The 13,268-nt window shown below is 36.8% G+C and overlaps 1 pseudogene; it reads left to right on the top strand.

The window, feature by feature from the left end:
* Positions 1 to 12,129: 12,129 nt before the first annotated feature.
* Positions 12,130 to 12,914, top strand: LOC102505231 (annotated as a pseudogene).
* The last annotated feature ends 354 nt before the right edge of the window (positions 12,915 to 13,268 follow it).

Here is a 13,268-nt window from a genome sequence, read left to right as displayed (position 1 = left end):
GTCAAATATGCTTACACATATTCAAGAAATCAAAATAATAATTAGTTCATTTGAGTCCTTATTATTGCTATTATTTTTTAGATTCCTCATATAAATGATGTCATATGGCATTTTTGTTTCTCTTTCCAGCCCACTTTACTTAGAATGACAATCTTCAGGTCCAGCCATGTTGATGCAAATGGCATCATTTTATTCTTTTTTATGGCTGAGTAGTGTTCCATTGTATATATGTACCACATCTTCTTTACCCAGTCATCTGTTGATGGACGTTTGGGTTGTTTCTATGTCTTGGCTATCGTAAATAGTGCTGCTATGAACATTGGGGTGCCTATGTCTTTTTGAATTTTATTTTTCTCCAGATGTACGCCCAGAAGTGGGATTGCTGAATCACATGGTAAGTCAATTTTCAGTTTTTTAAGCAACCTTCCTACTGTCCTCCATAGTGGCTGCACCAATCTACACTCCCACCAACAGTGTAGGAGGGTTCCCTTTTCTCCACACCCTCTCCAGCATCTATCATTTGTAGACTTTTCAATGATGGCCATTCTGGCTGGTGTGAAATGATATCTCATTGTAGTTCTGATTTGAATTTCTCTGACAGTTAGCAATGCTGAGCATTTTTTCATGTGCCTATTGTCCATTTGTATGTCTTCATGGAGAATTGCTTGTTTAGATCTTCTGCCCATTTGGGGATTGGGTTGCTTATTTCTTTGTATTAAGGTGTATAAGCTGTTTGTATATTTTGGAAATTAGTCCCTTGTCAGTCACATAATTTGCAAATACTTTCTCCCATTCTGTAGGTTGTCTTTTTGTTTTGTTGATGGTATCCTTAGCTGTGCAAAAGCTTTTAAGTTTGATTAGATCCCATTTGCTTATTTTTGCTTTTATTTCCAATACTCCAGGAGCCAGTTCAAAAAATATATTACTGTAATGTATATTGGCGAGTGTTCTGCCTATGTTTTCCTCCAGGAGTTTTATAGTTTCTGGTCTTACAGTTTGGTCTTTATTCCATTTTGAGTTTATTTTTGTACATGGTGTTAGAGAATGTTCTTATTTCAGTCTTTTATAGGTAGCTGTCCAATTTTCCAAGCACCACTTATTGAAGAAACTGTCTCTTCTCCATTGTATATTCATGCCTCCTTTGTCATAGATTAATTGACCATACGTGAGTGGGTTTATTTCTGGACTTCTTATCCTGTTCCATTGATCTATGTGTCTGTTTTTGTGCTGGTACCATACTGTTTTGATTACTGTAGCTTTGTAGTATAGTCTGAAGTCAGGGAGTATTTCCCTCAGCTCCGTTCTTCTTTTTGAAGATTGTTTTGGCTATTTGAGGTCTTTTGTGTTTCCATACAAATGTTAACATTTTTTGTTCCAGCTCTGTGAAGAATGTCATTGATAACTTGATAGGGACTGCATTGAATCTGTAAATTGCCTTGGGCAAAATGGCCATTTTAACAATATTGATTCTTCCAATCCAAGAACATGGTATATGTTTCCATTTGTTTATGTCTTCAGTTTCCTTCATCAGCTTCTTGTAGTTTTCAGCAAACAGGTCATTTGCCTCCTTGGGTAGGTTTATTCCTAGGTATTCCATTCTTTTTGGAACAATGGTAAATGGTATCATTTCCTTAATTTCCCTTTCTGCTATTTCACTTTTAGTGTATAGAAATGCAACTGATTTCTGTATATTAATTTTTAATATTTTTACTATATTAATATTGTTTGATTTTTTAGACTGAAGTATAGTTGACAACAATGTTGTGTTAGTTTCTGGTGTGCAGCATAGTGATTCAGTTATATATATGTATATATATTCTCTTTCATATTCTTTTTCATTCATGTTATTACAAGATATTGAATATAGTTCCCTGCGTTACGCAGTAGGACCTTGTTATTTATCTGTTTTAATATTGTTTTTGATCTTTCTCTCATTACCACTCAAGGAGAGGCTTGGTGGAAGATTTTGTAAATGTGATACATTTTTCCTTATAAGAGCTATAAAAGGGAAAACATATAATTATATAATTATAACACCTGACCCCTCAGTTGTGATTCTGTAAATTTGGGAAGATAAGGTGTAGCTATATTGTAAAAGATCTTGTGTGTCACCACAAAATGTTGACCAAGAATGGTTTTGACTAGAAAAACTTGAAAATCTGAGAGACATTAGGAGGAATTCACCAATAGCAAGTAGAAAAGCAATACTATCCTGAAAGTATCAGGATCAATATTTTGAAAATGACCCCAAAGGGATGTCCTTTAAATATAGATTAGATTTGTATAGCACCAGCATTCCTCATCTCCTTCCCATCGGCATGCACACTGAGATAATGTGGGCTAACCCACAGAAAGTAGACTAGCAGAGTTGTGAACAACATAGCTTTGAACTCAGGCTAGCTATTAAGAGAAACAACTATTCTGTAATTCGGGTTCCTGTCTGAGGCTGAGGACAATAAACGGCAATGCCTTCCCCAGTCACTTGCTGCATTATAAGCTGCTGTTTGATGACAGCCAAGGGTGATTAAGACTTCTAGAAAGTCTCCAGGGTCAAAACTTCAAGCAATAAGATGTGCCAGTGAGAGATGCTGACACAGTAGGGCAAGCAAGCCAGATGCAGCCAATGTGACATGGGCCACAGCTTAGGGCATCGGGCTTCAGAACTGCTGGAAGGCAGAACTGAGAACCCATCTATGTTCATTAGAATTCCAGAAGGAAACAGGACACGCGCATATTGAGATACTTTGAGGACAGCTTTGTAGGGAAACTGTATGAAAGTGTCGAGGGAGTGCCAGCAACCCATAAAGAATGGTGCAGCACCCCAGCGAGGAATAAAAGCTCTTATTACCACTCCAAGACCTGAAGAACAGGTAAGGGAAGAATCTTGTGTAAGGTCGTCTCTAGAGAAGCTAGGATTAACCTCAAGGAATGCAGCATAGCCAAATTAATTGCACAAGGTCCTCGCAAGGAGGATATATAACCTGACATTAAACTCCTTTACCCTTCATGTACCCTGGGGCTCTCCGTTAGTGAATGCCAAGTGGAAGCCCAAGGCCAAGGAGCTGTGTTGAGAGAGTCCAAATCGAGCTAACATCTCAGGCAGAGAGTCGGGTACAGAAGGGTGGATAGCAAATCTGACAGGGAAAACGGATGCTAACCAGACTTTACTACTCATCAGCCACATTAAAGAACCACGGAAGCATCTGTCAGTAGGTCAGTGGAGTCCCCATGAATCTCGGCTACAGAACACTGCTTTAATGGACCGGGATTAATCAATATAATAAATGGTGTACTACAATACTAAAGGTGCTTTCCTAGGTACTAAAACTAAAGAGAAATGTGTTACCCTAGATTTTTTTCTTCTCATAATCAAAATGTATTCTCAAAAAAACGTGAGTGCCCAGCCTTCTTTATAAATAGTTATAGTAGTTAACTACTATGGATTTATCTGCACTTCAGCAAAGCTATTCCATAAAGGGCAAAGATGTATGTATATAATCATATATATTTATATTGAAGAGAGTTGCTCTTACTGTAGGCATGTTAGCTATTTTTGTGTTTAGAAAGTAAGGCAACGGGGATTGATAAATATGTATAAGCAATTTGAGATACTCATTAATATTCATAAGGGTATACAATTATGTAATAATTCGAAGTCTAGGTATGTGAAACAATTATGTTTGTTTCTCATAGACCTGAAATTGCTCTTAATGATACATTCCGGTGAGTGGAAGCAAAATTATGTCTCCGTATTGTTTATAACCAGAGCCAGCATTCCTTCTGAGAATATTATCAAGCTGAAATTAATTTCACCTCATTTATTACGAATGTACATATCATATATTTCAAGCAGAATGGAAGAAAATGTACAGTAAGTTTGAACTTAATGCAAAATATGGCCATTTAGGATATACAATAGAATAAAAATCATGGAAAGTGAACAGACAAACTAGGTTCTATAAGGCACCTGAGCTGTGCTTGTTACACTCTGAATTCATTCTTAACTTGTGAAAATCCATACTTATAGTTTTAAGATATATAAGTTACACATTTATATTCTGAAATATACACAAAAAATACACACACATACACACTACACACATACAACCTAAGGAAAGGAAAATATTTTTCATAGACTCTTGGTGAAGCAGAACATTTACCATGTGTCTTATTTGTGTTGTAATGGTCAACACTTATAGACAATGTCTTCAGCCATATTTTCTAAAGATGCAAAAAATGCTACTGAAATAACACAAAGATTCTGTGAGGAACGGATTAATTTATGTAAAGATCTTTGATTTGTGCTAGGTACATACTGAATATTTGATAACTGTTAGTGTTTAATTATCACTACGAAAACTAAGGGAATAATTTTAAATAATGGAAACATTAATGACTTAATGACTTAATGACTTAAACATTACTTTAATGAGAAAATGTGTCTAGTTCCTTGAGTTCCAGTGATGTATCTTAGTACCGGGTTGGATCTTACAGACATAAGAGGAGCAGATAGCTAATACATCTGTTGAACTCTATTTCTCTTTAAAATTTCACAAGTCTTGAGCCAACTCTTGGCAGTTTTTAGATTTTAGTCAATTAGTACTGAAATTTTTAAAGATGAATTCTAATGTAAAAATTCTCTGTTGTTAGTTAAAGTGAGACCCATATGCTTTAAATACTGAATGTGAGAAGGGAAAAGTTATGTCTTTGTTTGGAAATTGTAAGTGTTGGCCCTGCATCTCATTCATATGGAATGCTGATATATTTCAGTGCAGTCATGGCAGTAGGATTGCCTGAAGGTACAGTTCACGTTACTCTCAGAGAAGATGCTTGATTTCAATGTAACAAGGTTATTTTGTTATATCATTATATATGAACTAACTGGCCCCCAAACAAGTAGAATACCAGAATCTCGAAATTAAGAAAGACTTGATGAGAGCATATTATTAAATAAAATAACTGTGAATTAATCATTGGGAATTTGAACATGTGTAATCTTCTTGCGGAGTATGCAAGACATTTTCTCTTTGTTCCACCAGAGCCACTCTCAACTGTCCTCAGAAGGCTTATCCATTGGAAGTGTGTTTCAAGAGATTCTGTTGCCCTTTGGCTTCAGCTGGGTGGAGTCAGTAGGAACACTAGGAAACATCGCAGGGTGTTTATTCCCCTGCATCTTCCCCCATGGTTTACATTGGCTGACTGCCTCACTCAGCTGAATACCAACTCCACCAGCAAGCTGCCCTCTGCACAGCACTCTTTCTCACTGTGGGTTCCAGTACTGCTCTCTTCTCCTGCTGTGGTCTCATCATACTTGCTCAAGTGGCCGTCAGGCATAGCCTGGGGTGGAAGGTAAACAGAGCAAGGCATTGGGAGATCTGGTAGATCTGGCACTTAGTCTGGTAACCAGAGTGATTACGAGGTGATGGCCATAGCTCACTTGCTCCCATGATCCTAGTCAGCTTAGATAAGGAAAAAGAGAAATTGAAAGTTTTATATCCAAAGGAGAGTGTGAACAATCAGACAGCCTTGACAGCAGCTCTAAAAAAGTTGCTATCTCCTGTAATTGCAGTTCAGATGCCTAGTAGACAAAAGTTACATAGTTGCAGTACCGAATGCACATTAAACTACCTGATTTTCTACTAGACCAATGGCAATGAAGGAAAGTATTGAGATCAGAAATATGAATGGGGCAAATATAGTTGATTTATAATATTAGTTTCAGGTGTACAATATAGTGATTCAATATTTTTATAGATTATACTCCTTTTGAAGTTATTACAAAAATGGCTATATGTCCCTGTGTTGTACAATCATTACATCATTATTGTTTATTTATTTTATACATCATATTCTGTGTCTTTTCATCCCATAACCTTATCTCACCTCTCCCCTTCCCTCTCTGCTGTATTAATTACAAGTTTGTTCTCTATATCTGTGAATCTCTTTCTGTTTTGATATATACATTCATTTGTTGTATTTTTTAGATTTCACATACAAGTGATAACATAGAGTATTTGACTTTCTCTGAATTTATCCACTAGGTCTAGATCCATCCACTTTGTTGCAAATGGCAGGATTTCATTTTTTATGGCTGAGTAATATTCCATTGTGTGTATGTGTATATATGTAACACATCTTCTTTATCCATTCATTTGTTGATTGGCAGTTAGTTTGCTTCCATATCTTGGCTACTGTAAATAGCACTGCTGTGAACATTGGGGTCCATGTATCTTTTTGAATTAGTAATTTTATTTGTTTTTTTGTATATATACCCAGCAGTGGAATTGCTGGATCCTATGGTAGTATTATTTTTAGATTTTTGAGAACCTGCATACTTTTTTCTATACCAGCTGCACCAACTTACAATACCACCAACAGTGTTCTAGGGTTTCCTTTTCTCTACATCCTGGCCAACATTTGGTATTTGTAAACTTTTTGATGATATCCATTTTGTTGGGTATGAGGTGATATCTCACTGTAGTTTTTATTTGCATTTCCCTGACAATTAGTGATTTTGAGCATCTTTTCATGTGACTGTTGATCATCTGTATTTCTTTTTTTGGAAGAAAAATTCAGGTCTTCTGTCCATTTTTTATTTGTGCTCTCTTTTTTTTTTTTTTTTTTTGATACTGAGTTCTATGAACTATTTATAAATTTTAAATATTAACCCCTTATTGATCATATTATTTACAAATATGTTCTTCCATTCAGAAGGCTGACTTTTTTGTTCTTTGATGGTTTCCTTTGTTGTGCAAAGCTTTTAACTTTATGTCCCATTTGGTTATTTTGTTTTTATTTCTTTTCATTTAGGAGACAGATCCAAAATATATTGCCATAATTTATGTCAAAGATTGTTCTGCCTGTGTTCTCTTCTAGTTTTATAGTTTCAAGTCCTACATTTAAGCCTATAATCTATTTTGTGTTTATTTTCATATATGGTGTGAGAAAATGTTCTAACTCTGTTCTTCACAGGTAGCTGTCCAGTTTTCCCAGCACCACTTAATGCAGAGGCTGTGTTTTCTCCCTTGCATATTCTTGCCTCCTTTGTTGTAGATTAGTTGACCATATGTGCATGGGTTTATTTCTGAGCTCTTTATTCTGTTCTGTTAATCTATGTGTCTGCTTTTATGCCAGTACCATGCTGTTTTGGTTACTGTAGCTTTGTAGTATAGTCTAAAGTCAGGACGCCTACTACCTCCTGCTTTGTTCTTTTTTCTCAAGATTGCTTTGGCAATTTGGATTCTTTTGTGGTTCCTTATAAATTTTAGAGTTATTTGTTCTAATTCTGTGACAAATGTCCTGAGTATTTTGATAGAGATTGCATTAAATCTGTAGATTATTTGGGGTATAATGGCCATTTGAACAAAATTTATTTTAATCCACTAACATGAGATATCTTTTCATTTCTTTTTATAATCTTCAATTTCCTTCACCAATGTTTTATCACTTTCAGAGTGTAGGTTTTCCCTCTTCTTGGTTTTTATTCCTAGTTATTGTATTATTTTAATGCTATTTTAAACAAGATTATTTTCTTACTTTTTTTCTTTCTGAGGGTTCATTATTAGTGTATAGAAAGCAACACATTTCTGTATATTAATCTTGCATCCTGCAACTTTACTGAATTCATTTATTAGTTCTAATAGGTTTTTTGGTTGGAGACAGGATTTTCTATATATAGTATCATGTCATCTGGAAATAGTGACAGTTTTATTCTTCCCTTCCAGTTAGGAGGACATTATTTTCCCCTGTCGGATTGCTTCAGCTAGGACTTACAATATTATGTAAAATAGGAGTGGTGACAGGGCATCCTTGCCTTGTTCCTGATTTTAGAGAAAAAGCTTTCAGCTTCTAACCATTGAGTATGATGTTAGCTGTAGATTTGTCATAAATGGCCTTTATTATGTTGAGATATGTTCCCTTTCTACCGACTTCAAAGAGTTTTTATCATGAATGGAGTTTGAATTTTGTCATGTGCTTCTTCTATGTCTACTGAGGTGGTCATGTGATTTTTATCCTTCTTTTTGTCAAAGTTAAATGTATGACATTGATTGATTTGTGAATATTAAACCATCCTTGCATCAACTGAATAAATCTCACTTGATCATGGTGTATGACCTTTCTATATAGTGTTGAGTTCAGTTTACTGATATTTCGTTTAGGATTTTTGCATTTGTATTCATCAGACATACTGGGCTCTGTATTTTTTTTGTTGTGTCCTTGTCTGGTTTTAGTATTAAGGTATTGGTGACCTCATAGAATGAATTTGGGAGTGTTTCTTTCTCTTCAATTTTTTGGAATACTTTGAAAAGGATATGTATTAGCTCTTTATATGTTTGGTAGAATTCCCCTGTGAAGCTGTCTGGCCCTGGACTTTAGTTTGCTGGGAATCTTTTGATTATAAATTCAATTTCACTATTAGTGATTGATCTGTTTGGATTGTCTTTTTCTTCTTCATTCAGTCCTGGAAGTGTTATATGTTTCTAGAGATTTGTCCATTTTCTGTAGGCTGTCTGGTCTGTTTACATATTAATGTTCTTAGTATTCACTTATGATTTTTTGTATCTCTGTGGTATTAGTTGTTCTCTCTACTTCTTGACTTCTTATTTTACTTGGGTCCTCTCTCTTTTCTTCTTATGAGCCTAGTTTAAGGCTTATCAACTTTGTTTATCTTATGAAGAACCAGCTCCTGTTTTCAATGGTCTTTCTTTTGGTTTCTTGGTCATTATTTTATATATATTTACCTACAGTATGTCTTTTTGATGTCATATTTTAATTTTCATGTTTATCCCTTTACAAATTATTATACTTATACTTGCTTTTATTTTTTTTTATTTTAATATTTATACTAACTTATTTAAGGGAGTGATCCTCAGCCTTTACTAGTGAGATTTTTCCTTCCCTATAGATACTTCTTGTTATTGCCTTTTCTTTTGCACTTAGAGAAGATCCTTTAACTTTTCTTTTAAAATCAGTTTAGTATCAAAGAACTTTTAACATTTTTTTCTTGCCTGAGATGTCCTTTATCTCTCCTTCAATTCTAAATGATAATATTACTGGGTAGAGTATCCTAGATTGTAAATTTTTACCTTTCACACTTTAAATATATCATTGCCATTCCCTTCTGCCCTACAATGTTTCTGCAGAAAAATCAGCCAATAGCCTTATGGTGATTCCCTTGTATATGACTGTTTTTCTCTTTCTTCCTTTAGAATTCTCCCTTTATCTTTACTTTTGCCATTTTAATTATGATGCGTCTTGGTGTGGATCTGTTTGTGTTAATCTTGTTTGCGGCCCTTTATACGTCCTGTACCTGGATATTTGCTTCCTTCTTCAGTATTGGTAAGTGTTCAGCCATAAGTTTATTAAATATATTTTTGATCCCCTTCTCTCTCTCTGTCCTTCTGTGACCCCTATAGCAAATACGTGAATGTTCACTATATGTGAATATTTGCACACTTGATGTTATCCCAAAGATCTTTAAACTGTTACCAGTGTTTTCATATTGCTTTTCTTTTTGCTGTTGTGATTTAGTATTTTCTATCATTCTATTTTCTGGATTACTTATGTTTTCTTCTATATCACCTAGTCTGCTGTTCATTCCTTTTAGTGTGATTTTCATTTATTGTATTCTTCAGTGCTGATTGGTTCTTTTTTGTATTTTCTAATATCTTGTTAAAATTCTTACTATGTTAATCTATTATATTCCCAAATCCAGTTAGCATTCTTATTACTAATTCTTTGAGTTCTTTATCTGGTAAATTAATTTTTATTATTATTTTTTTTCAGGGCTTTTCTCTTGCTCTTTCAATTGAGACAATGTCCTCTGTCTTATTTGGTTTATCTTTCTCTATTTCTATGAAATTAGGTTAAAAAGTTACCTATTGTGGTCTTGAAAGGGTGTCCTTAATTTGGAATGTTCCAATACAGTCTACATGTGCCCAGTTTCTCTGGTGGGAGAGCTAGATTGATGTCAACACAAGTCATGTTTTTCTTCAGGATATGCTGGCAGCTGTCCCCTTCATAGGAGGCAGGACTGGAAATGGAGGGGCGAGGGCCAGAGCCACATGTAAGGCAGGGATTTCCCTCTGCTCAGTAGCCATCACTGCTCTATCTGGAGGTAGGATCTGGTCTCAATTTACTGGAGCAGAATCCCTGATGTTTGAGTCTCAGCTGGCTCGTTCTCTTTGAGTGTGTGCTCTCTCTGCTCCCTGCACCTGTACCCTCACTCTAGAAGGGAGCAGCATTGGAACAAGAGGGGCTGATGTGGGTATCCTGCAATGGTCCAGGCATGGGCTGTGGCAGACTGGCCATAGTCAGAGATTCTGCTTCTTCTCAGAGTCTGCTTTTGATGCACCATCTGTGCAATCTCCACTAACAGCTTCCTCCTCCCTGCTCAGACACTGCTTAGAGTTTGAGCCACAACAGTGTCTCTTGGCCAACCTTTTCCCTCATTTGTGGCAGCCCTCACTCTGGTGTGGAGCTGTGACATAAGGGAAGTGATGCTAGAGCATTTGTTTGGCCCAGGCTGTCATGTGCACCAGGGTAGTCACAGGAAACAGGTCAGCTAGCCACACAGTCTCCACTTGCCTGGTGTGCCCTGCCTCAGGAGTAAGCAAGCACTTGTGTGCTCCTCATAAGTGGAGGCAAGGCTTTCTACAGCCCTCTGGTTAGTCCCCCTGGCCCTCCAAACCGCCAAGGGGCTTGTCTTCCCTTTGTTGGAACCCAGGACTGGGCATTCAGTCTGTGGCTTGAACTGCTCGCTCCCCAGGGAAGGTCTCTGCCCACATAATCTGAGTTGCCTCCCAGGAACACATGTACCAGCTTGAGTTCTTCTATCCTTTTCCTAACTGATTCCATGTGAATCTTTCTTACAGTCCTGGCTGTACAGGTGTCTTTATGGCAGCCTCCCATTTTCAGTGAGAATTGTTCCACATGTGGATGTATTTTTGAGGTGTTTGTGGGAGCAGGTGAGTTCCACATCTTCCCACAGTCTTAACTCAACTCTATTTTGATTATTTTAGTTTAGAGTTATGTTTATTATTTTTCAAAAAAAATTTACAAGTTGCATCATAGTTAGAAGAGAAGAGTTAAGTATATGGACAATTTTCTCTTCCCTTATCCATCGTTCTTATTTTATCTCATAACAAGCTGCATATTTTTTGTTTCTTCATTGTATCATTATGTAGTGATCATTTTTATCACCAATATTGGCTTTTATGTAATTAAAATTTTGTTTGATAGCTAGATTGCTCCACGTTGCTTTAAGGTATAATTGCCTCATCTTTAAATTTCAATATTTCTCTGTTCTTGTACTTCAGTTATGACTGTTATAAATAACGTGTTGATTTTATTTCTAGATCCAACTTGACAATTCTTATATTCTACTAGTGATTTAGTGTGCTTTTCTCCATAACACATACTAACATTCATGTTTATTTCTATAATCTTTGAATTTTTGTATTTCTCAACATTTTACTACCCTTTCTGTGTTTTCTATTTTTTCTATTTTGGGGAGAATGATTAGGATTTTTAAAATTCTGTTATTCCCTGTTATCCTGAAAACTGTGTATTCCATTTCTACTATTTTAGTTTTAATCCTTAAGTTTTAAACACGTAATTGTTACAACAGAGAATAAAATGTAGTTGTATCTCCATTGTTTGCTTAATAATATAAGGATCTCAGAACATTTTAATTCTATTCACTGCCTTTCAGTCAGTAAATGTTACATGTTATTGTTGTCCTTGTGCCATATCCTTAAATAAATTATTGTGCTATCGTTGTTTTATTGCTCACATTTTTCTAAAAATACTATAGTTTCTTTATTCACCATTCCTTCTTACATTGAGTCTTTTTGTCCGAGTTTATTTTCTTCTTCTTGAATGACATGGGTCGGTGCCTTGGGAGTATGTTCATCAGGGGTCTACAAGTGTTAGGCTCCCTTAGTCTTTACCAAAAGAAAAAAACTGTATCTATAATTTTGGAAGGTAATTTAATCGTGTATTGTATTTAGTGCTGACAGTTATCTTCTCTCAGCTCCTTAAATACAGTGTTTCTTGAGTTCCGGCTTACGTTGTTGCTGCTCCCATGGATCAACTACTACTTCTTTAGAGGTGCTCTCTCTTGCTCTTTCGAGACCTTCACTTTGAGCTCTTTCGCTTCCGCGCACCACGGAAGATCCTGGTGTCACCATGGGCCGCCACCCCGCCTGGTGTTACCAGTGCTGTAAGAACAAGCCACACCCAAAGCCATGCTTCTGCCGAGGTGTCCCTGATGCTAAGATCCGCATCTTTGACCTGGGGCGGAAGAAGGCAAAAGTGGATGAGTTCCCACTCTGTGGCCAAATGGTGTCAGATGAATATGAACAGCTTTCCTCTGAAGCCCTGGAGGCTGCCCGTATCTGTGCCAACAAGTACATGGTGAAAAGCTGTGGCAAAGATGGTTTTCATATTCGAGTGCGGCTCCACCCCTTCCACGTAATCCGTATCAACAAGATGTTGTCCTGTGCTGGAGCTGACAGGCTCCAGACGGGTATGCGGGGTGCCTTTGGAAAGCCCCAGGGCATGGTGGCCAGGGTCCACATTGGCCAAGTCATCATGTCCATTGGCACCAAGCTGCAGAACAAGGAGCATGTGATTGAGGCCGTGCACAGGGCCAAGTTCAAGTTCCCTGGTCACCAGAAGATCCACATCTCAAAGAAGTAGGGATTTACCAAGTTTAACACAAATGAATTTGAAAACATGGTGGCAGAAAAGTGGCTCATCCCGGATGGCTGCGGGGTCAACTACATCCCAAATCGTGGCCCCCTGGACAAATGGCAGGCCCTGCACTCATGAGAGCCTTGGCGCCGTCCCCTCCTTCCACACAACCACCAATAAATCCTACTTTCCTGTCAAAAAAAAAAAAAAAAAAAAAAGACCTTCACTTTGATTTGGGGGCTCTAGTTTTGTACCAGACCTCTGCATACAGATTTCCTGCCAGCCTGCCTGCTTCTTCCCTTTATTCCTTCTTTCCTTCCTTCCTTCACTTTGATCTTGCTTAATACTTGTCATTTCTAGATATAAGGATTAATCTTTTCAAAGCCTTAGAAATGTTCAGATACTGCTTCTCCAATTATTCTCTCTTCTCTCACTTTCTGGAATTCCTGTTAGACATACGCTCAACCTTTTTTTCTACTTTTTATTACTCTTAACAAATCATTCATGTTTTCCTTCTATGTGTCTTCCTTTATTGCTTTCTGGTTCTCTTAACGTAGTGTTTAATTTATGAT

Source organism: Camelus ferus, chromosome 8 (assembly GCF_009834535.1).
Source record: "Camelus ferus isolate YT-003-E chromosome 8, BCGSAC_Cfer_1.0, whole genome shotgun sequence".
In the NCBI taxonomy this organism is placed as follows: Eukaryota; Metazoa; Chordata; class Mammalia; order Artiodactyla; family Camelidae; genus Camelus; species Camelus ferus.
Note: the sequence above shows the minus strand (reverse complement) of the source record. Positions and strands in the feature narration are given on the sequence as shown.